This window comes from Suncus etruscus, chromosome 17 (assembly GCF_024139225.1).
Source record: "Suncus etruscus isolate mSunEtr1 chromosome 17, mSunEtr1.pri.cur, whole genome shotgun sequence".
Taxonomy (NCBI): Eukaryota; Metazoa; Chordata; class Mammalia; order Eulipotyphla; family Soricidae; genus Suncus; species Suncus etruscus.
The window spans coordinates 27223968-27246623 of NC_064864.1; positions in this window are offsets into that span (position 1 = coordinate 27223968).

The window sequence follows — 22656 nt, forward strand, 5'->3', positions numbered from 1 at the left end:
AAAAGAAGACTGAAAATAGAAAGCGTCAATACATATAAAACAGATAAACTAAGAGACATATTGGAGAAGATCAGCATGACAGGATAACATATAAATCCTTCAAAATGCCATATATTCTGGCTACAGGTCCCCAAATTGACATCATTGGATTAAGTACCTGAATAATCAGAAATAAAATCTCTAGTTAAATTTTGCTTCAGTATCTATTTTTACTATAAAACTAGGCCTAACCAGAATCCAGAGTAAGATGTAAGAAATTTGAGAAGATGCATCCCTTATTTTTCAGTATTTTTGGCTCCATCAATGACTTAACACACAAAACTAATAATAAATGTGTCTCAGTTCCTTTATGTGAGAAATGAAAACTAAGCCACAAAAGGTGTCTTTTCATCTGACATGATAACAAATAAAAGTAAAGAGCTGACAGCTAACAGTAGGTAAAGAGTAATTTCAGTGAACCCACTCTCTTCCATTGGGAGACACATTTGTTTACTCTTTGTTTAAGCATCGTTATTAAAGTTTCTATATTCTCATCTCAAGAAAGCCTTGATATTTAGCTGATCTGATGATATCCAAAAGCCCCCACATACCTACCACCTCATCTATGTAACTGTCATAGGATAGGCAGGCCACACTGCATGTCAGAGGCAAAAAGAATTTGATTTCATCCTTCTTAAGTGAGATAAAATGTGAATAATGAGCAAGATAAATAAGGTTACTTCCCTTGTAGGTCTTGCTAATTTAGACCTCATTTTGAATGCACAGAAACTAACCTCTGCTATGTTGATTTTTTTTCTCAAGCAATGTAAAATGCAGCAGTAAGTTGATGATGTTTAGAAAGATAAGTGGTCAATAGGGGCAACAGTTAGACAGAAAGCAAGAAAGAAAAAGTAATTTCTTTTCAGAAGTATGTAATCCATTGATACTACATCAGTTATTGTTAGGTCAACCCTGAATTGATTTTTTTGGTTCAGTCAATAATTCTTCTTCTCATGCATTAATATTTAGGTAATAATAAATAATGCCCATATACGCAAAGAAAATTATATGATCATCAGCTATGTCTAATAATATAAGTCTATCAGAACTAGGAGGACTTAAAAGACAAGTATATATGCTCTGATCCCTTTAAAAGTTATTGGGGTGAGAAAACAGAGATAATACACCACAGAGAGTGCTTGCCTTAAATATTAAATATGGCACAATCCCTAGTACTACATGTTTTTCGAGACATGCCAAGAATGCTCCCTGAACACAGAGCCAGATCACCAATGGTGTGGTCCAGAGAGAGATGGAGAAGAAGGGAGAGAGAAAGAGAGAGAGAGATTGGGAGGACCTGAATGATAGTACAGTGGATAGGGTGCTTGCCTTGCATACAGCCAACCTGGATTCAATACCTGGCATCCCATATTAAACCTGAGCCCTACCAGAAGTGTCTCTAAGTACAGATTCAAAAGTAAGGTCTAAGAACAGCTAGGTACTACCTAAAAGCAAAAGACACAGAGAGACAGAGACAGAGAGAGAACAATTAGAGAAAAAAACTTTTCTGACAGTAACAATTTTCACTCACATAGGTATGTTTATTCTTCTTTTTATAAATATGATAGAATTTCACTAGTGCTTCCAGAACTAATAAAATTATAGTAAATATTATAATAATAAGAGATACAGAAATATTTTTATAATAATTTCAGAAATTCCTATCAAATGTCCCAAGGTTGGTGTTTCCATTTCTTCTCACACCTGTTCATAAAATAAAAATAAATAGTTTACCCCATTTTTAGCAGTATCTCAGAGACAAGAGAGATGAGGGCTGGTAGATGCAGCTCATGACATGAAGCTCACCATATAGAGTGATGAGTGCAGTTAGAGAAATAACTACACTGAAAACCATCATAACAATGTGAATGAATGAGGGAAGTAGAAAGCCTGTCTCGAGTACAAGTGTGGGTGGGGTAGGAAGGAGGGAGATCTGGGAAATTGGTGGTGGGAATCTTGCACTGGTGAAGGGGGGTGTTCTTTATATGACTGTAATCATACAACTGCAATCATGTTTGTAATCATGGTGTTTAAATAAAGATAATTTAAAAATAAATAAATAAATAAATAGTTTACCCCCTAAAAAATAACATAAAAATATCACAAGTTAGATAAAGCTGAAAGGAAAAATTTGCCCCCAAGTACCACAAAAGCCAATCCCATGTCTCTAGCCATACACCAGGTAGCTTTTGAGCACTACTATGTGTGGCCACCAAATTTTTAAAAATATCGGGGCCAGAGAGGTAGCACAGCAATAAGGTGTTTGCCTTAGGCGCAGAAGGACGGTGGTTCGAATCCCGGCATCTCATATGGTCCCCCGAGCCTGCCAGGAGCAGTTTCTGAGCATAGAGCCAAGAGTGACCCCTGAACGCTGCCAGGTGTGACCCAAAACACAATAAGTAAACAAACAAACAAATAAATAAATAAAATAAAGTATCCCAACTGGTAGATAGAGTGGAATGAAGTGAGGCTGAGCTCTTGAGTCTTGACTTCAGTGGTTATGGAAGGCAGATCGACCGCAGCCTGGCTAGCCTGACTAGACAGCCCAACACACATTCCCTATACCAAATACAACATAGAATTAAACTGTCCTCCAAAAAATGCACACACCTTAAAGCCCCTTACGAAATCTTGCAAATATTCGTGGAATACAGTGAAAGCGTGAAAAAGTATGCCTCTTTGGTCAACAGTTATTAAAAACTTTTTAAATAGCAGTAGCAGAGCCCTTCTAAGTAAGGCTATACAGCTCACATGCCCATGACACTGGTCCTGTCTTCTGTTTGCGCATGTTTACTTATGAAGCTACTCAAAAACTCAGCTTCCTGGTCCAAGACCAAACAGTGCAGTGCTTTCATATTACTCTGCATCTTCTACTCTGGTCTATTATACCCTCTGTAACACAGATTACATTATGAAAAAAATAGTTGCTCCTTCCTCCCTAAAGTCTTCATTCCTCTTCTTCTGGCTATTATCTGAAATCATTGAGGCTTACTCAGTGATCGGTGCGAAATAAGGCTTCTGAAGTCATACTTAGCTGCAGTTTTTTCCTTTTCAATTTAGCTCTTCCATTGAGATGGGTGTCCTTCTTGTCCTACAGCATAATTCCAAATAGTGTGATCCCCATCCACTACCTCAAGACCCAGTGGCCATTTCCACCTTTCAAGTTAAAATTCACCATGCTCCATAAACTCATTCACTCAAGACTCATAGAATCACCACTTGTCTTTTTATCCTTAACTTCCTCTAGGAAAATTTAACATCCATGTGGACAGTCTACTTCATATCCAGCCTCATTGATGAATTTCATCTCCACTTCTTCCCCTACACTACTATTTCATTTACTTCTCCTCAACTCATAGGCATTCTCCAAATGAAACAAAATGGCAACAGAATTTTAAGGTATTTCAGTCCTGTACGTCCTTGGCCATTCATTTAGTTTACTTTAGCACCCCCAATGAAACAATTATTTATCCCCATCAAGACCTCTGATGCATTAACTCCCTCCTTTACTGCATTATCCATTACTCCCCTGCTGTCTTGATTTTCTGCTTAGCCCAATTTAGATTCCATAGTTCATCATTATAATTGCTCCCTTGCAGAGTTCCCATCTCTTTTGTTTCATTCCCCTCTTTATATTCATGTGGAACAACTCCACTAGCTATCTGAACATCAAGTTTGACCCTAAGCAAAATAAAATAAAAAATGACTAAATTTTAAAAAAATGATGGTCTCACTTTGTCTGACTTGGTGTCCTTTTCCTCCTTAAAAGCTATTAAGAGAAATTGCAGGCACTCTACAAGATAAAGCACTATGCCTTATAGGAACAAAACTCAGAGTGAATAATGGTATCTTCCCTAAAATTCTAAGTGAGTAAATTAATTCTAATGATTTTAGAGAGCAATAATTGTGGCCTTAGAATTCTCTTCTTAACAAACCGTTATTTGTGTATAAGGACACACAAACAATGTCAGCTATTGTATGTCTGCTTAGCATGTACCATCCTTTCTAAAATTAAAAAAGTTTCACATGGTCAAAGACATTAATACTTTGAAACCAAAACTGTAGAAGTCAGGACATGAAAAATTAAAATAAATTAATAAGGAGTTGTAAATTTTTTTAATGTGGTCATAAATCTTACTGTGCCAAAAATAAATCTTGTGGGGATAAAATACTTAGATGCTGGGCATCTAATTGGTTAAAATAATTACTAAGAATCTCTATCTAAAGAGCAAATTTAAAAAATATAAAGTGCAAATAAACTATGAACAAACTCAAAGAAATGTGATGGGGAAAAAAGGACAAAGAACAAAGTATAGATAGATGGGAAATAAAGGCATGTTAAGTTTTTCATCTTGTGTCAGACTAAATAAAAAATATCACTGTGGACTATGTTTTTTACAAAGTGTATCACGTTTTTGTATACTCCTCAACTTATCTCCCTACCCCAACTATCTTTTACACAACTAACTGCTGTTCTGCTTTCAGTACTCACTGTTATATTTAACATTTTACTTTATTTTTTCTGTTCATTAATTTTATACTCATTGTAGAAAGAGATTAAATAATCCACCTTTCTTTCCTTTTACTTCATTTTTACAACTCCTCAAACTTCTTCAGTTGTTCTGTGGATGGCAATTTTTTTTCTTTTCCAAGAAGATCCCATTGTATATATATGTACTACTTCTTTATATATTCTTTTTGCTTTAATATATTTGCTAGTATACATAAAGTTGTAACAAGCATTGGTATATCCATACAGTTTGTAATGATTTTAATTATAATTATAATGATTACAATTTTCTCCTGATAGATGGATCCAGGACCAAACAGATATGTGATCACTAATAGTAAGCCAGACAAAGAGGGGTCCACCTACTCTAGCAGCCTGGGGGGTGATGGTGGGATATATGGGTTGTAGAAAGGGAACTGGAATGGGGGGAGGACATAGTTGGTGATGGGTATTCCCCCAACTCAATGTTAATATATACCTAAAATACTACTGTGAAAGAGATGTAAGCCATCTAAAATGTGTTTTTAATCAGAAATTTTCTTTGACTTACATGTATTATTATATCAATTATATATGTTATGTTATGTCACTATATTATGTTATGTTAGTTTACCTCATTATGTTAATCAATTTTGTCTCTTGAATAAATTCTTCTTTTTTTTTTTTTTTTTTTTTTTTTTAGTTTTTGGGCCACACCCGACGTTGCTCAGGGGTTACTCCTGACTGTCTGCTCAGAAATAGCTCCTGGCAGGCACGGGAGACAATATGGGACACCGGGATTTGAACCAACCACCTTTGGTCCTGGATCGGCTGCTTGCAAGGCAAATGCCGCTCTGCTATCTCTCCGGGCCCTTGAATAAATTCTTACAATAAAAAAAATGCAAACATGAAAAAAAATTTTCTCCTGATAAATACCCTACTGTGAACTACTCCATCCAAAGCTCTCTCTGTTTCTGTCTCTGTTTCTCTCTCTCCTCTCTCTCCTCTCTCTCTCTCTGTCTCTGTTTCTCTCTCTCCTCTCTCTCCTCTCTCTCCTCTCTCTCTCTCTCTCCTCTCTCCTCTCTCCTCTCTCCTCTCTCTCTCTCTCTCTCTCTCTCTCTCTCTCTCTCTCTCTCAACTCTATAGAATTTTCAAAATGGTTACACCAATTTACATCCCCACCAATGGTCTATGAGGATCTCTTTTCTCTGCAATCTCTTTAAATTTTATTGTATCTTTCAATATAAGATATATTCAGTTATGAAACAGAATTTCATTGCATTTCCCTGATAATGATGGCAACTATATTTTAAAATACCTATTTATCATCTATATGCCTTAAAATGAGAAGAGTTTATTCAACTCTTTTTTTTGTTTGGGGACCTCACTCAGCTTGGCTCAGTACTTATTCCTAGCTTTATGCTCAGGGATCACTCCTGGCAGTGCTTGGGAGAACATGCTTGTGACACTAGTGTTTAAAACTCAGTTTAGTAAAGCAAGTATTTTACCCATGACACATCTTTCTGTCTTCTGCTTGTTTCGTTTATTAGGTTGTCTGAGGTTTCTGTTATTGTTGATAATTGTTAAATTATTTATATATCTTAACTATATAATATATAAATATCTTATGCTGTGAGCTTGTCTTTTTTACTCTATGAATTTATTTATTTTGGTTTTTGGTCCAGACTTGGTGATGCTCAGGGGTTACTCTTGCTATGTGCTCAGAAATCACTCCTGCTTGGGAGACCATATGGCATGCTGGGAATTGAACTGAGGTCCATCCTGAGTGCCGCGTGCAAGGAAAATGCCATACTGTTGCGCTACCACTCTGGCCCCCCTATTTAAAATTTTTTAATAATTTTATTGAGATCAATGTGAATTACAAGTCTTTCACAGTTATATTTAAGGTGCATAGTGACAGTAAATTAGGACAATTTCCACCACCAGTGTGACCTCTTTTTGTCCCTGTTCCCAGCATACATCCCATACTTTCTCCATTTCCCCCCTTGACTGCTAGTGTAACAAGTCCCCTTTGTATATAACTTGTTGTAGATTTTGATTCCGTTGTTGTTAACTTGGGTTTGGTATTTAAGCCTGATCATTTTTTATTTCCATTCAATGTTCATGTGACTATTTGCTTCTGGCACCATCCACATATTTTTCTGCCTCAATTTATAAGGCAAAACAAGATGGTTCAAAAAAAAAAAAAGATGATTCAAGTTCTGTAGTTCTGTTGAAAAAAACATCTGGGAGGAGTCTGTCTAGAAGCTAACAATATCCAAAAAAGAAAGGGCAAGGAAGAAGAGGCAATGACACAATACACAACAGCCACAATAAACAACTACTGAAAAACAACAACAAAGATAAAAAAGGGAAAAAAAAACAAAGGGAAGGGGGCTGGTGTGGCAAGGTTTTTTTGCCATATATAAGGCACAGTAAGTATTGGGGAAATTAGAAAGGGATTTCCCTTGGTCTAAGAAATAAGCGTTTCTCTGCTCTTGAAGCATACTGTCATGGGAACAACTACAGACTCCAGACATGCTCATTATTGAAACCCAAGATCTTTTTATGGTGCCAGGAAATTGTTCTGCCCAATTGTGGCTGACAAAATCAGTTCTCTGTGATAAGAGATTTTGGTATTTGCACAGGTCATAGGACGAAGTTATGAATAGAGTCTTTCTTTATAGTTCTAGAAGTTCTGCTCCATCACAGTTGTTATAGTCAGTCTTCTATAATTAATGATCTTGGGTTTTGCACATATTTTAGGATGAAGTCTAGAATATAGTCTTTCCTTATGGTTCCAGAAGTTCTGCTCAGTTGTAATTGTCAAAGTCAGACCTCTAGAATTAGAGATCTTGGTTTTTGTTCAAATCCTAGGCCCAAACCTAGGCTAGGGTCTTTCTTATTGGGCTCAGAAAAAGTTGTGCCTAGTCTTGGTTATCGAAGTTAGTCTTCTATAACCAGTAATCTTGGGGTTTGCACATATCAAGGATGGAGTGTCTTCTGATTTCATCTTACCATTAAGTGATGAGGTAGGGAAACCTGCTCTTAGATCCAGTTGTTGCTGTTTCCTTCTCTTCAGGATATTGTATTAACCTGTTGCAAATTGGTGCCAGAGCAGTATTGGATATTCCTTGAGGGGTGTTTGATTCCTGGTGCTGTTGCAGGGAACTGTGCTGGTTCTACAGTTGGGATCTGGGGTTTGGGATTAGATGGTCTCTGTCAGATCACATGGAGTCTAAGTCAAGTCCCCATGACACATGTTCAGGGTGGAAGGTGGCCCTGTACTATAAAATTTTGGGTTCTTATTCCTAGTAGATAAGAGCTTGCCTCTATACATAAGCTTTCCCCCTTTTTAGTATGCCTGTGCAAAAGAAAATGGTGCCATACATATTTCATTGCTGATGCATTTGGGAATAAGAATGACAGCCTATACAATCTTTGTGCCCTGGTTTTGACCTGGGCTTTTATTCCAAGCAAGACTTTTTCTTCTAGAATCTCATACCAAGCAGAACTCAAACATGTGAAATCTGAAACCTAATCACAACCATATATGTAATCAAGATGTTTAAATAAGGGAAAAAATAAAAATAAAAAATTATATATTGAAATTAAAAAATGAAGAAAAATTAAAAAAATTAAAGAAAAAATAAGGGATGAAGGCTACTTTTACATTTGGAAATAAGCACACTAAGAAACATAACTATTGAGGTACTAAACATACAAAGAAAATATATAGATATATATATAATAGATATTCCCATTATATCTTTTGAGATATTCTTGGCAGGGGTGAGATCCAGGACCCATTTCCATCCACACTGGGATCTTGTTGGGTTTTAAAAAATGGTGTGCAGCAATAAGGAATCAGGTAGTGTCCTTGAGCAGGGGCTCCTTCTGGGGATGAATTTGGTAGGATACAACAGTCCACTTTTTTTTTGGGGGGGGGTAAGAAGAAGTGCCACAGTGAATGAGTCTGCAGGAGTGGTGGTTGTAGCTTCTTGTCGGGGTCTGAGATGTGGTATTGTATAAAACCTTTTCATTTTAATTTAGTCCCAATACACCTTTACTTTCATTTTCCTTACTCTTGGGGCCATTTTATTCTTGTAACTAATAAATGTGTGAGACTGTATGCACAAATACAGTCACTTTTTGCATTTTCTGCTTTAGTCCTCATTATAAGGACTCACATTTCATATACATAGCCAATTATTGATTAGCTTTACTTTCTAAATGTCCAGTCCCATCACAGCATAATGAAATGCAGTGATCCTATATACCCATCCATATCCAACTTTTCAGCATAAGAGAAAAGGTGACCAAAAGAGTAGAAACCTCAAAACAAGAACTGGTCATCAAGCAATAAACCTATTGCTAAAATAAGTCCTATCTGTTGCAGAGAGTTGGTCAACTCATACCACACAATCTTAGAATCAAATATCCTAAAAGATTGTCATAGTGGCCTTAAGAAAATGCCTTGAGAGTGTCCCATGATTCCTACTTCCTGAGCTCAAGATTTTACACAGCAGAGTAGCAAAGTCTTCCCTCTATAACCTGGGTAATTACGCCCCACCTTGACGTTTTCAACTCTTCTACTGAGATCATTCAACTCAATAACATTGAAATAATGTTACAAAGCAATCATTAATAGTAATGGCAATTGGGGTCAGAGTAGTAGCATAGCAGTAGGATGTTTGCCTTGCACACTGCTGACCCAGGATGGATGCGGGTTCAATCTCCAGCATCCCATATGGTCCCCCAAGCCATGAGCAATTTTTAAGTGCAGAGCCAGGAGTAACTCCTGAGTGCCGCCGGGTATGACCAACTTTTAAAATTCACACAATTTATAGCTATTTCATGTACATAATTATACACTGAAGGCTCATTTATGACTCTCAGAATAATTAGGGAAACTCTCATGCCAGACCCACAAGCTATCATTACCAAAGAAGATATTTGTCCTCATTTTCTTTGTTTTATATTTAGGATTTGTCTCCTACTTTCTTGTTTGAACTCATTTAATGACCTTCAGTTCATTGTTTACTTCTACTATTTGAATATGCTTTAAAAAGTTTACTATCCCTTTTTTTCCCTTTGTTATTAAGATAACTATGACCATGTGGTGACAACCACTGCCCCTTGGTTGTGGTACTAACTGGGATTATTTTGGTTGTAGGGCTCACTGGATATTACATATTTTGTGGCACTTGAGGTATATTACTTTCATTTGTGGTGTTTACACAGACTTGGTTGTGGTGTGCCAAAGATTGTGCTTGGCATGGGGGGCCTGTGCCAGAAATCAAACATAGCCATTTGCCTGCAAGGCATGAACATTTGTACTGGGCTATTCACAGACCCCCCTCAATTTTTCTTAAGTGTGGTTTCTGAAAAGGGCCCAGTAAGGTTATTCTATCAAAACCTGCCTCAGGGGCAAGGCTGTAACATTCTAAAACACTCTGCCTCCTTCAGCACTGTCAGAAGAGATTCTATTTTTTCTTTAATTCACAGTAATATTGCTAGGGCTAGAAGGTTGCTTGGCAGGAAACAAGAGGCTGTGCCCCCATAGAAACTTATCTCCTTGATTACAGCCAGCACAGCCACAGGGACGGGCTAGATAGAAACCATAAACACCTGCCTGAGTTCTGTTAACTGCACTGGATAATTAATATCCTGCTCATAGCCTTCCACTTTCCATTTACTTTGCCAATGCTGCAGTTACATACGACTGACTTTCCCAAATTGGATATTAATGATTTACTCTCTGAAATCTAAGGTGCTTACAAAGCATGATAGCATCAGTAGCAAAAGGGAAAAATAATGAAAATAGACAACACTTTCCTCTTCCCTTCTGGGTGTGGAGGAGCTGACGATTAATAGGAGGAGGATTGTTGTTGGCTTTTGATTATGAAAATGGAGGTGGAGAAAGAAAGACGGGCTGGCTGCCCATCTGCTTCGAACATCTCAGTTGCCTGCTGACAGTGTGGGCATCGATCTCAGGGTGAGAGCGCTTCCTGCGTAGCTGAACTAATAGAACTCATTCATATTCTCTCACTAAAAGCAAGAGGCAAGCCTGTCAAAGGCAGAGGAGTGCAAGAATTGGATGCCAGGCGCCTGTGCCCAGCTAGCAGGCTTCGCCTCCAGTTCTGAGAGTACTTCTAACCTTTGTCTCTGCAAATCTAGATGAAACATGGCCTTGGAGACCTGGCTGGCACCCTTCCTCCTCACAGAGCTGACCTCCACATTGTGCATTTTCTCTCAGCTTATATTTTTTCCCCATTTCCTCCTCTCTACTATATAGATTCAATTAAATTGGCAACTTAGAGAGATTATGCTAGTAGGCGAATCTCAAGTCATAGACATACAGTTTTATAATGAGATGTTTGGAATAAATGGGAAGCTAGCAAGTGAAGATGTTGGCTCCAGAGCAACCTAATCACTCTCAGACCCTTATTCAATAGGAATAACCAGCCTCAATTAACTATAAGGGCCATGAAAACATACGACCAGCAGAAATATTTTATGTGACTTTCTCTCTCTGCTATGTTGGCACATTGTAGGTGTTTTGTTGACCTTGAATTGATAAATAAATGATTGTCTAGTATAAACTCTCAGTTTCAATGGTAAGTCCCAATCTGTATCTTGGCCTACTTAAGTTACCCTAAATGAAAGAAAAGACTCTGAGTCAATTTGGCTTCTGCACCAAGAGGTTTGCTTAAATTCCCCCTCATATTCCTAGCACCCATATCACAAAAGGCCCTGACCCAGTGGAAAGTTTTGGTATTTATTTGGGCAGTTCTCCAATGGACTAGATTGGTTTGATTAGTAGCTTCCAATTCTTCCTGAAACAAAAAGAAAAGAAACCTAGTTTTAGATCTTGCCATAGATTTTTCAGGTCATGAAAAAGGCAAAAGGTTGAGAACCTAATTTTCTCCAAGAAAATTTTTCTTTAATGAAAAATAGCAGTAATTATGTCTAGCAGCATAAGAGACAGACAGAAACAGTGAAACAACTAACAAGGTCTTACTGACAAAATACACAGACATACTGTCCCAGAAAGGTTACTAAAGGTTTAAAGCACAGTATAGTCCTAGAAATAGACCCAAACACATGGACCTATTAGTTCTGTCCTTTTTTATTATGTCTCAATTTTTTTCATTAATTTACTGTTTCTGGGACAGGACTTTCATAACTTTATAATCTTAACTTTCTAATTGTTCTCTCTCAATAAGCCAATTAATTAGGCCCACCAAGTGCAGTACGGGTTGAAGGACAAGGAGAGAGACATGAGAATATTTCAAAACATGCTAAAAATTATTTGAATCCTTTTTCTAGACATATTTGTCCTCATGTATATCTCCTTTAGAGAACTACAGCAGATCATGAACCCTACCCAGCATAGCCAACAGACCTAGACAGAAGACATTTATCTTCAACTAACAAAATGTTCTCCCATTAATTTTAAAGTAAGCCTTTGGAATCTGTAAGTAATTGAGGACAGACACTTAAGATAAAATGATATACAGACACAGGATTGAATTGGCTTTATCAGGAGCTGATCAAAAGTAAACTTCAGCTTCCTAGGAGCCGGGAGTCTAGCAGGAGGAGGTTTGGCAGGCCCCCGCCATGCCGGAGGCCTGCTTGACCAGGCCTAGTGGGGGTGCGGGACTTGGGTAACCCCAGTACCCCTCTACCGCCTTGCTCCAGATCTCCAGGGCTTCCCCGGGCCACATGCCTGGGCAAGCCGGTGAGTTGGGTCCCTTGGTGGAGCTTGAAGCTACCCTAGGCCTTCGCCCACTATCCATGCAGCTCCTTAGGGAGGGTCTGGGTGGGGCTCTGAACTTCTGGTCTCCCAGCTTCTTGAAGGATCTATCCTTCCTGGGAGCCGGGAGTCTAGCAGGAGGAGGTTTGACAAGCCCCCGCCATGCCGGAGGCATGCTTGACCAGGCCTAGTGGGGGTGCGTGACTTGGGTAACCCCAGCACCCCTCTACCGCCTTGCTCCAGATCTCCAGGGCTTCCCCGGGCCACATGCCTGGGCAAGCCGGTGAGTGGGGTCCCTTGGTGGAGCTTGAAGGTACCCTAGGCCTTCGCCCACTATCCATGCAGCTCCTTAGGGAGGGTCTGGGTGGGGCTCTGAACTTCTGGTCTCCCAGCTTCTTGAAGGATCTCTCCTTCCTGGGAGCCGGGAGTCTAGCAGGAGGAGGTTTGGCTGGCACTGGTAATCTCTGTCCAGTCTACATTTTCAAAATCGCGGGGGGCGGGGGCTATCGCCCCTGCGCGCACAAGAAACATTAATAGTACTCTCACAAGAAACATTAATAGTACTCTCACAAGAAACATCAATAGTACTCTCACAAAAAACATTTATAGTACTCACTATCATTGAATTATGTTTTTATGTATGCAGAATGTCCATTTTTTACTCTGCCCTTTTGCATACCCCTTCATAAGTTCATATTTCTCTTTAACTTCTTTAACTCCTATCATCATTACTCCTTTTTTACCCTTTCTAACTTAAGTACTGTGAGTCCTAAGTCACAGACCAAAGTGGTGCCCTAGAGTTAACACCCACCCAACTATTTTAAAAGGCATAAAAAGGACACATATCTTTTCAACATTTTATGGGTGTTTTCTTTGATGGCTATAACTTTTGCTAAATACGTTCTTATACAGTGATGATCCCCCCCCCATGTTTTTTATCTTCTCTTTGTGAACTGCTCAATATGGAATTTGGTGTGTAAGAATCCCTCAGTTTAATACTTATGTTTGAACCAAGTCATGGGTCTTGTTGGAAATGTTCTTACGCCCCCATATATCTGATAGCACCACGTGGCTTTATATCTTGTTTGCGTAGGCACACTAACATGGGAAAATACTATACATACCAATAAGTTCTTATCTAATAGAAATAGGAACACACAAATCTTGTAGTGCAATGAGACCTTACACCCTGAACATTGACATAAAGACCTGGCACAGGCCTCAGAAGAATGGGCGTTCTCCATTTACCCCTTGATCTACAGAAGACATTTACAAAACATCCAAGGTTGTATATAACATCACCTGGAGGCATTCCTGTACCAGGGATGACCCTACAGCTGCTCTGACATCGATCTACTCAAAAGAGACACCCCTTAACACTGAGAAGACAACAAGAACAATGACCTGCTTACTGGACAGGGCTTGCTGTATTGCCCCTTTATGGTGAGGTTTGTCTATAACATCACCTGGAAGCAATCCTCTACCACGGAAGACCCTACCACTGCTCAGACATCGTCCTGCTCAAAAGAGACTTCCCTTAACACTGAGAAGACTTAACAACAACAACAACCTGCTTACAGGAAAGGGCTTCCTGCATTGCCCTTTCATGGTGAGGTGAAACGAGAAGGCACTCCACATCATGACTTCAATGTAGGACATGCAGATTCCAGAATCTTTAATACAGAAACATGAGACCAACAACAGAGACTGTGTGATAAGTGTGTTGGCGCTACGGACAATGGCTTGGATCGAACGATAACTTGCCTGAGGCCTAGAGCTGGTCTTATGCCAGGAAACTTCAGGGGTAGGATCTCTTTGTATTTAGGCCAAGGTTATTCCTTTCCATGCCTCTCATATTTTAGTGGGCCTATGCAAACAACAATTGCCACTCTAACACCATTTTTACTGTGCTCCTTTGACTCTAATCCTTAAAACGCACCCACTTAAAATTTGAGGTTAACTTAAGCTAATATGCATGTACATGGAAATGTAAAAAATACTATGCCTCTAATGTTTAAGGAGTTATGTAAGTTTGATGGCTTTAGATTGCCTTGTGTGCTGTTAAGAAATATTATAATGTGCTACAATCTGGGAACTTGAGGGACAAAGTAATTGCACATGGATTCTGTTTTATTTATCTTGACTTTCTTTGGTGAAGGTTCAAAGTTAAGATATCAGCAAGGGGACTTCTTCTGAGAATTATGTTATGGGTGATTGTCCTTCCACTGTAACTTTGCCTTATCCTCCTTCTTTGCATCTTTTGTTCTCATAATTCAAAATAAAAAAATTATTAAAAAAAAAACGTAAACTTCAGAATGTGATCAAGAAAAAGATTCATTGACTGCATGAAGAAATGCAATGGTGCTGTCTCAAACACCCGTGGCCCCAAAGTATAGCAAAGAGAAGGAAAGAAAATGAGTGGAAGAGGGGAAAAACAAATATGAAAGGATGGGAGTCAGGGGCCAAGCAATCTCAAGCATATTGGTAGTATTAAAAAGGACTAAACTAAATATTCAAGCCAAAGTCAACAACAATGGAATCAAGAGACCCAAACTTTAACCATCTACACTTAAAATGGGCCTGTGATACTTGCAGGTTGGGGGCCAAGGGACATGGTACAGGATGCACCTGGGGAATATTGGTGGAGGGAATTCTACACTGGTATTAGGATTGTTCCTGATTGATTGTATGTCTGAAACCCATCTATGAAGGAATTTGTAAATCATAATGATTTCAATAAAATATTTTTAAATTATAAAAGAAAATAAATTTTTAATTTTGTGTGTAGAAAACGAAAGAAAAAATTATATCCAGGCTTCAGAGAAATAGTAGTGTGGCTAAGGCTTTACATACAGTGACCCCAGTTTAATACCTGGCATTATATATGGTTTTCTGATTACAGTGACCCAACTTGCCTCCACCTCCAAAAAGTAAAACCAATAAAAAGCAGATGTGAGAATAAGGTGGAGAACCTGGGGAGATGGAACAGGAGCCTCAGTATTTGTCTTATTGATGGAGCTACCCTTTAAGGCTTTGTAATCACCTCATCCCACACCCCCGTCATGTGATCTCAAAACATTGCAGTTTTCTTCAGAATATCTTTACTCTTCACATAATATTGTGATAATATTTACTAAGTATAAGTATATTATTCAGAATCACACTAAACCTCTTTATTATCATTATGTTATTACATTATTTTTATAAATGCAAACTTATTCTCATCCCCATTTAAAGTTCAGAACACAGAGGTTCTAAGACACAAAAGAAATTGTCACTCTCAGATGTGGCAACAATTAAAAGTGAGCCAACTTGTAGGTGTGATTTTCTTAAAATTAGATTTAGTGACCATGGACTTACGGCATTTTTTATAATTAGAGTTAGATATATAATGTTACAATACTGATCCCTTCACCAGTATCAACTTCCTTCCATCAATGCCTTCCACCAAAGGTCGCTTCCTACTCATCAGTCTGGCTCTATGAGAGATGCTTTTCTTTTTCTCTTTCTTTTTCTGTTTTGTTTTTGTTGTTATTGTTGTTTTTGTTTTGGGGTCACACCGGCAATGCTCAGGGTTTACTCCTGGCTCTAAGCTTAGAAATCACTCCTAACAGGCTCAGAGATGGGAAGCTGGGAATCAAACCTAGGTTCATCCAGGATCAACTGCATGCAAGGCAGTGCCCTAGCACTGTGCTATCTCTCTGGCCTCAAGAGGTGCTTTTCTTAATAAGCTTTTGTACTATAATTTACAGTCACCATTGATATGGCTTCATGCATAATGCTTTACTATCTTTCAGCACCTCAATTTCCTCCTGGTTGAGCATGTCTGTCCATCACCATAGATGTAGTTCTCTTTCTGTCCTATTCTTCAGCCCCTACCCCCCCAATTGGCAAGTTTCCTCCTAAAGATCAGTTCTCTTATTCTTTGTATTCATTGTTTTGGGCATTCATTATTTTACCATTAAAATATGGATTAACTCAAAGTTCATATTCTGCCATATTGGACCACTTCTTGGCCCTTATGCTAAGAAATATCAGGGTTCTGGAAACTTCAGAAGGGCAACCTATCCTTCAGTAATTCATGGAGTTATCCTATCAACTCTATAACTTTCCTGAGGAGGCAACAATAAACAACTCTGTTATCTTATACCCCTATGACATTAAATTGGTCAGCATGTGTTGCCTATGGTGCTGTAGCTCATCATACTTCCAAATCTCCAAAAACTGGAAATTGAGCTCCCAACGATCCAGCTATACCACTCCTATGGACATACCCTAGGAACACAATAATACAATACAAAAATCCCTTCCTTACACCTATATTCATTGCAGTACTATTTACCATAGCAAGACTCTGAAAACAATCAAGATGCCCTTCAACAGATTGAATGGCTAAAGAAAATGTAGTACATATACACAATGGAATATTATGCAGCCATCAGGAGAGATGAAGTCATGAAATTTTCCTATACATGTATATGGAATTTATTACACTGAGTGAAATAAGTCAGAGAGAGAGAAAGATGAAGAATGGTCTCACTCATCTATGGGTTTTAGAAAAATGAAAGACATTCTTGCAATAAATTTCAGAGACAAAAGAGAGGAGGGCTGGAAGTTACAGCTCACTTCATGAAGCTCACCACAAAGAGTAATGAGTTTAGTTAGAGAAATAACTACACTGAGAACTATCATAACAATGTGAATGAAAGAGGGAAGTAGGAAGCCTGTCTAGAGTACAGACGGGGGTGGGGTGGGGAGGAGGGAGATTTGGGACATTGGTGATAGGAATGTTGCACTGGTGATGGGGGGGGTGTTCTCTACATGTCTGAAACCCAGCCACAATCATGTTTTGTAATCAAGATGTCTAAATAAAATATTATTTTAGAAAAACTTCCAATTAGCAGACTGACCACTGGACCATTTGCAGTTCCTGGAGCTGAGTTCAGAGACTCTTGGAAATAGACAAGAGAGTTACAGTGTTGGATGAATATTTTCTCTTTAGCATAAGAGCTTAAAACTTTTGACCAAGCTCCCCGTGGGGAGTCGGTGCTCTCATTCTTGTGCTTAAGTACAAATCCCCTCCCCTATTCTTCCACAAGTCCCTTCCCTTAGTATACTTAACCTGGAAAAAAATAATAAAATAAAACCCCACTGCTTAATTCTCATTGACTTGAAATAAGGTTGGGTGGATGAACTTCACCATGGGAGAAATTAAATTTGAATCCTCCTTGCTCTTCCATATATCTCATCTGCCCCCACCCTCAAGTCTTCATCTATCAAATAATAACAATATGTCCAATCTTTAGTGTTACAGATTAAATTTGAGGATGAATATGACCATTTCCAGTACAAAGCAGAACTTCTAGAAGGATGTAACATGTTGCAGTTGTAATATTTTGTAATATATTGCAGTTCCTTTCTCCTATTGTTATGATGATTTGGAAAATTGAGGAACTGTACTTGCAAAAGGCAGCACCTGGCACAGAATGGGTAATTGTATTTTGCATCCCATTCCCATCTTCCACCCTACAATTTTTGTGATGTCTTCACCATCAGCTTATAATACATACAGAATCACTTTGAATCAACCGCATCTCAGTACTTATACACAAGAAGCATAATTCAAGGGCTATTTTTTTTGTTCTAAAATGTGTGTAATTCTCAGGGAGCTGAGAAAATAGTCTGTGAAAAGTAAGAAACGCCAGTCTGCTTTTTACTTAGAGTTGTCACTGGTGAAAAGTGTTACTGTAGGTTAATGAATTTTTCTAAAAGAATGAACTGTCACGGGGGAAAAGAGGGCAAGAGAAGGAAGGAGCATGATTACCTGTGTGACTCTACCCAGGCTTCTTTAACTAATGCTGCTCTCTGCAGACACTAGCAAGTAAATCTCAGCTGGACAGAGATTCGTGGTCTTCTGAGATGGATTCCAACTATATATCTGAAAACGTCCCTCTGCTCAGCTGCTGATCATCAGTATAAATAGGGCTGCAGGATGGCTGTGAGTGGTTTCTGGATTTCTTCCTTTCTCAATTAAATGAGAACATGAAACCCAACTTCACCTTCTTTGTGCAGAAATAATACCTACATCTCAGAGATGGCCACCAGCACAAGGAGAACAAAGGAGAAATAAGCACTATTCACTTCCACAGAAGTGAAGCTCTGCTTCACTGGGAGGGAAGGAGAGCTTCTAAAACTGGTAATCTCTGCATGCTTGTTACCCTTAATATGGCGCATGAACCTCAGCTCCTGCATCCTTTGAGAGGCTGTTAGAAGCAATACTAAGCCTAATCCTCCTCAATGGGAATCTGCTTATGGTAGGATAAGTCTATAAATTCAGATCCTAACAACAGAGGTCTGAGTGGCACCTAAAATTTTGTATGTCAAGCAAATTTTACAATGATGGCGGCACTAATAAACTATGTGGAGCATATTTTGGAAAGTGGCATGTGGCTTATATGTTATTGGTTAGCAATTCTGCATAACTAACCCACCTAAGATTAACACTATCGTGAAGCATTTGTATCCTCCCAACTGAACTACACATAAAAATGTTTACTTCTTTTCAACAGTGTGCAGCAAACCCTGGAAGGAATGTGACCACGTGACAGATTCTTGTCAGTGTGATATAAGCAGGAAACGCCATGTAATATACCAAGTCACGGTCTTCAAGAACTGAATAAACTCTCCACTATTTTTCATCTTGCTGTTTGTGGATTTTTTTCAGCCCAGGTAAACAGTATCACATATAGGTGGAACAAGTTGTCCTTTCACCTCTAATACTGCATCAATCAGTTGCTTGTGCAAAAAAATAGATTTGTATTGTTTTCTACAACTGAAACTATGACCTTTCTATCTTCCGACAATTAGAGTTACATTAATAATCATCCCTGTTGTAGTCTCTCTAAAATTAGATTCCCCCTTGCCTATCACTGTTGATATACATCATCTCCAAACTTCCATGGCTAAAATACCCCCCACTGTGAAGACATAGAAATCATAGCTCTAAATATATTAAATAAGTGCTCAAGATATTGCACCTAGTAAATGCAGAGCTGGATATTAAACTAGGTGTGTTCTACTGTGAATGAAAGTGAGACAGGGACTTCAAGGGGCTCAGTTCCATGGAGATTTGTCTGCACAATGAAATGAGATTTCATTTCAGGATACTTATTACCACATCATATTGCTGCTTGCATGGATCTTCCCAAATAGTTTTCTCTACTGCTGCTGTCCTTGGTACTCTCCATCACAAGATAATTACTAATAAAAATTCCAATGATATGCAGGAATTCTCTACCCCTCTAGCCCTAGGCATCTCCTGGAGCTACCTTATGTGTCTCTCCTTATTTTTGCAGCCCTAAAGGGTTGCTGTCAGAATAGTTTCTTGTTCCTTGTAGGTCAAGTGTAGTGGTTGCTTCAGCAATGCCCTTCTTGCTGAGCTGGTCTCCTCCTTCACCAGCTGTTTCTGTATTCATGGGAATTTTTTCCCTTCCTGCTCCTTTGTTTTGCAAAGATATCTCCACATAGATCTATAAGAACAGATGCACTAAAGCCTTCCCTAGTTCCAGGGAACCTAAGGTTTAAACCCCTGCAATTTCCTAAAAATGTTCCGGGACTACTCACATATCTGTATTCAACTCTTTAATATTTTGCATGTAAATATAGCTATCAAAGTTATCATCTTCATCCATGTGTAGAAGCTATTCTAGAAGTGAGGGTAGGGGTCCTGAGATACTGTTTGAACTGAGGAAGAAATATAAAGTTGCCTTATACCCAAAATAATAAAAAAACCAATGGAACAGGGAAAGAAAGAAACCAGTCTTCTCCCATGATTATCTCCCACATCTGGTACTAGGCCTTGATGGTAGGCACTATTTTATAAGCAAATAAAGTATTAAATAAAATAGAGAGTACTCTATATACACATGTAAAAATTGTCCAGGATAAAACTAATGATTTAATATGACTAAAGAATTAAGAGAAGCTTCATGGATGAAAGCTTTCAGCAAGGCTTTGAGCTTTGAGATAAAGGTGAAAAAAAAAAAAACATTTTTTTTTTGAAAAGGACCTTTTATAGGAACAAGGAGCAAAATCGTATTCTTTGGGTACTTCTGGCTATGCCTAGTTCCCAGAGAGAAAAGCTGAGACTTCTGATTACTTACTTTAGGTGAGCTTGCCAATATTGAGTGTCTTGTTCTTTCCCTTATTTTTGTCTCTAATTAGATCCTCATGGGCCTCTGATTACCACACCAAAGCAACAGATGAAAAGAGAGCCTGTGAAATGGAATCCATGACAAAGCACTGATGACTAATCGAGAGGCACCTCCAGGTGTCTCTTCCAGTATTATTCTAAACACTGATACACGGGCTGTTTGGCACAAAGTACACATTTCTCACTATAGTTCCCTGCCACCTGGACAACTGTTTGGGAGGACAAGCAATACTCTTTATCTCTGACCACCCTGGCTAAAGGACCATCCCCTTCAATTAAACAGTTGCTGTATATTAATGTAACTATTATACTTGTTAGTGGGGCTGAAATCTAAAGCACCTCTCAGAATAAAAATATGTACTAGGTCTGAAGGGAGAAAGAACTTTGTCTTTTTTCCAGATTTGGCTCCCTGAGGTATTTAACCCTGGTTTATGCCCAAAAATATTTCATTTTTGAAACAAAAACAATGCCTCAAAGGCTCTATATAGTGTAGACATAATCTGTTTTGAGTCTTTATCATTCCTTCATGTCATGCTAAGGTAGGTGAACAGGGAAGGGGCATTAGAAGGATTTAGAATCAACCATTTAATTACCTGCTATGTAATTTATAGATCTTGCTCTGTGACCTAGTGCAAATCATTTCGTTTCTCTGCATCTCAAAAATCTGCTTTTTACAATTCCAACTCTCAATTAAAAATGTAAAACCTTGAGTTTAAAATGGTTTTGTGTAAGAACATAGAATTATTCATAATATTAATTATGAATGTATTTACCTGTAACAAAATGATGACTCTATGAAAAGTTTTAACAGCTTAGCATTGACCTAGCATTTTGTGGAATTTTAGGAATTTAGTTTTATACATCTATATGTATAGGTGTCACTAGCTCCACAATCAAAGAAAAGTTTCTTTCAAGTGTGATAAATAAACATATTAAGGGAATAGCAAATGATCAAAGTCATTGGAACTATCATAACAAAAGATCTTGTCTACAGAACTGAGTTTTGGGATTGGGGAGGTGGAATGTGTCCTTGGAACACTGGTGAGGAGAAGCAGGCATTCCTGTGGAGGCATGTCTGTTATTGGAATGATGTGTGCATGAAAAGTCTACTAAACAATACCGTAAATTATGGTACTTCAAGAAAAGTGGCAAAGATCAAAAGATGAAGTTGCAAGTATAAAATAAATGGTTTAACTACTTCACAAAAAGTAATCAAATCTGGGCATTAGAAAACATCCAGGAGAAAATGAAAGTGTTTCCTAAGGCAAAACCATCTGTTCACCATTCAGTGAGAAATCTCCACTATTACATTTGGGGGTTATTTCCAGGTTTTAGTCCTTCACATGCACAATGAGTTTTCTTGGTCCCCAGCACTTTTACCTGTAATCTCTTTAGCCTGAAAGCAGTGTGATGTGAGACTTTCTCCAGAAATACTTGAAGGACCTGCTCATGTTCAAAGACAAAGAAAGTATCAGAGAAGATAGAAAAAGGGAATTGGAGCACCTGACCTTAGATGAGTAGTATTTATACTTAAGACCTGGTAGACTGTTCTTGTTCTTGTTCTGACATTAACCAGTTTGTCATAGTCTTTTCATTTATTTGGACTTGATTTAAGTTTGTGACAATTGATGCATATCTCCTACAATATGGTTGTAATCTAATGAAATAATAGCTATCTAGTATACAAAATAGTGTTCCACACCAGGGTATTGTGATCAAAGTTGTTACCAGTGTTGTTACTCAAGTCCTGGCACTCTCGTGATAAGTCAAACTTGCATACAAACACTCAACACCAGGTACTGAACCCTTGGTTAGTAGAAAGAAGATGGTCTCAGTTTCCTCATTTGTAATGAACAAGATACATAATCTGTTCTTTTTACCCCACCACACCCTATTTGGAAATAAAAAAAAGTAAGTATCAGATTGAGAAATATGAATGTTTGGAAGTTGATTTTCTCAACAAAAAGTGTCATCTTTGGATATCTTAACAGGATACAAACCAGCAGAGTAGCTTCCAAGAGATGCAGGAGGAAATTTCCCCTTCAAGAAATAGAGACTTCATTTTGCTTCCTTGCTCTCTATAAGACATGCAGGGCCCATTCTTAACAGATGTGGAGTCTGAAACCTCTATTTGACAATCATCCCGACCAGCACTTC